This window comes from Parus major, chromosome 19 (genome assembly GCF_001522545.3).
Source record: "Parus major isolate Abel chromosome 19, Parus_major1.1, whole genome shotgun sequence".
NCBI classification, from domain to species: Eukaryota; Metazoa; Chordata; class Aves; order Passeriformes; family Paridae; genus Parus; species Parus major.
In genome coordinates, this window is record NC_031787.1 from 9,477,387 (window position 1) to 9,480,705 (window position 3,319).

The window sequence follows — 3,319 nt, forward strand, 5'->3', positions numbered from 1 at the left end:
GCCCTCTGCCCCGGGCCCGGGCCGCACCCAGCCGCTGCCGGGGTAGCCGCATCGGGAGACCCGCGGTGAAGCGGGGCTCAGCTCCCGGGGACCCTCGGGGCCCCGCTCCCGCTCCCCTAGACTCTCTCTGCAGCTGGGTCCCGCTTCTCGGGGGTCTCGGTGAGGCCGGGGCTCCTCTCCCAGGGACCGTCGCGTCCCCGCTTTCCCTCCCCGGGGAGCCTCGGGCCGCCGCTCCCCGCCGCTGTCCGCGGTGCTGAAGCCCGAGACCGAAGCTGCTCCGGAGGGTCCCGCTCCTGAGCCGCCCGCTCAGCCCCGGGCGCGGGGACCCCCGAGCAGCCCCAGGGGGACAGAGAGGGCGACTCTGTGTCTGTGGGGAAGGCAGCAGCCGTGTGTCCCTGCGGAGGCTTCAGAGTCACCGCCACTCGGGGGAGGCGAATCAAAGGGGGGCCAGTACCGGCTGCAGCCGGGAAAAGGGTCAGTCAAACCAGCGAACCTTTGGTCAGAGAGATGGTAACAGAGACGATAAAAAAAAACTTGTTTACTCAAGAGGATACTGATTTTTCATGCCTTTTGTTTATGGTGCCCAGACCAGCTGGGGCTTCACATTCAAGGATGACTCAATCCTTTGCGCCTCTGTTCCGGCAGAGAGGCTGGGATGCGGTGGCCTGTTCCATGCTGCACGGCGGTGACGGCACGGGAAAATGGTAGCGTCCTCCCCGTCAGCTGACAGTCTGCTGATTCCCGTTCCCTTAATCCCAAATGTGCCTAGAGAGTGCAGTGGTGCACTCTGATGCTGAATTGTGCTGCCGGCTCCCCGTTAAAACTGCGGCATTCCTGCTTATCCCGGTGTACAACCAGAACACAGAGGAGCTGTAGGGGAGCTCAAGAGTATGGTCTGTGGTATCATTCTGCCATCCCACATCCTTCCCTCTCCTTGAATGCTTCCAGGCTCTGAGTGAGTTTGTGCTCCGCAGATCCAGCAAGGGTGTGCTGTGGCCAATAGGCTGCCCCATGCCTGCAGCATACTCCAGGTATGATACCAAAGGTTTGTGATATCTCTGCACAGTAACAGCCAAGGACTGCACCCTCACCTGATGCACAGTGGTGGGGTCCAGCCTGGCCTGTAGTTTCTGGTAGCAGAGAAAGGCTGGGCTTGGTGTTAGGTCTCATCTATGAAGACTAAGTTTAGTTCACATGAAGAAAGAAATTATTTAACCGGGAGAAAAGATGACCATGCGGTCTGAAGGTCTGTACATGCACGCCCAAGAAACTTGTTTGCAATAAGTTATCCAGACATCTCCTTGCACCCCCAGACAGTGCAGTGGAGAACTTCAGGGCCTCCCGATGCTCCCTCGGTCATGCCAACTCCTGTGTGGGCCTCCTTTCAACTTCTGTTCTCTGAAAAATGAGTTCTTCTTGAAACAAGAAGTTGTTATGAGGTCACAGATGCCTGTGTGGAGGGGGAGAGCACAATCTTTCTTGTTCAGAGCAGCACTGTCTTGTGTGGAGCCCCTCTCACCCATTTGTGGCCCTCGGGCCAATGCTTGCCAAGGTGTCACTTGTCCCTCTCAGGGCAGTGTGCCGTGTTTAGGGTGTGTGGATGTTTTTAATGTCTCCTTGTGTCTTCCCCTAACTTTTGTGCTAACTTGAGTAGCAGTGAGCTATAGACGGGAAGTGGGGGGCAGAGAGAGGGGGAATGTCTTAGTGCATCATGTTTCACAAGGTTTGTACAATTTTCATTGATTTTCCACTGGATAAAAGACAAGCCTGCAAACAGTCAAGGTCAGGCACTCGGGGACAGAGAGCTGCTCTGTAAATGAGGTCATCGCTCCGGGATGCAGCCTGCCGGGAGGGACAGCAGCAGAGCGCCGCGCATCCTCTGCACCCAGCACGGCACAGGAAATGTCGGCTGCCTCCACAGCGATCACCTGCCAGCCTGGGGTCACTCTGCTGCACACAGCCCGCTCTTTGCCATCACCAGTTCCACAATTAACTGGTTACACTGGCAGCTTTCTTGAGCAGGACATAACGTGGCAGTCCCTTTGCTGGTGCTTCCAGCCACCGTGATGTCCTGTCCTGAATTTATGCTGCAACTCTTTCCCGCTCCCTGCTTGCTCCCAGAGACAGGAGCTCCTTCTCAAACGAGTCTGAGGTTACAATATAGTGAGGCAAAAATGGCAGGAATACCAATTCAGGAGGAATTGGAGGGTCCCTGCTGCAGCCTCAGACGTATTACTGAGCTCCAGAGACTGTTGGGCAGAGGCAGGCAGCTCTTTGCCTATTCTACCCCTGCTGGGAGACATCTCAGTGCCGTGTGCCTCAGCGAGAGCGCTGGCAGCCCCTGCTCCGGTGCCCCACGGGACAGGGAACGTGGGGAGACCCAGCAGGTGCCTCAGCTCCTGGTTCTGCTGCAGCTACGTGGCTTTCCCCCTGGTTCGAGGCTGGCGGAGATTGTGGGGATGCAGGATGGGGAATGTGGGGACGTGAGGATGTAGGGATGAAGTGTGCGGGATGCGGAGAGGTGGGATGAGAGATGCGGGAAGCAGACACTGCGGTGGGGCTGCGGGCGGCAGCTCTTCCGAGCGGGGCTGGGCTCCGGCGCTGCTGCTGCTGCTCCGCGCCGCCACTGACCTCTAGTGGCACCGGCACCGGCACCGGCACCGGTGCGGACACCGGTACCGCCTCCGGTAAGGATAAACGGTACCGGAACCGGCACCGGTACAGGCAGCGCCCGTGTGTGTGTGTGTGTGTGTGTGTGTGTCTGTGTCTGTGTCTGTGTGTCTGTGTGCGTGTGTCTGTGTGTCTGTGTGTCTGTCTGTGTCTGTGTGCGTGTGCGTGTGTGTGTGTGTCTGTGTGCGTGTGTCTATGTGTCTGTGTGTCTGTCTGTGTCTGTGTGTCTGTGTGTGTGTGTGTGTGTGTGTGTGTCTGTGTCTGTCTGTGTCTGTCTGTGTGTCTGTGTGTGTCTGTGTGTGTGTGTCTGTGTGTCTGTGTGTGTCTGTGTGTCTGTATGTGTGTGTGTCTGTGTGCGTGTGTCTGTCTGTGTGTCTGTGTGCGTGTGTCTATGTGTCTGTGTGTCTGTGTGCGTGTGTCTGTGTGCGTGTGTGTCTGTCTGTGTCTGTGTGCGTGTGTGTGTCTGTGTGTGTGTGTGTGTGTGTCTGTGTGTGTCTGTGTGTCTGTGTGTGTCTGTGTGTCTGTCTGTGTGTCTGTGTGTCTGTGTCTGTCTGTGTGTCTGTGTGTGTCTGTTTGTGTCTGTGTGTCTGTGTGTGTCTGTGTGTGTGTGTGTCTGTGTGTGTGTGTCTGTGTGTGTCTGTGTGTCTGT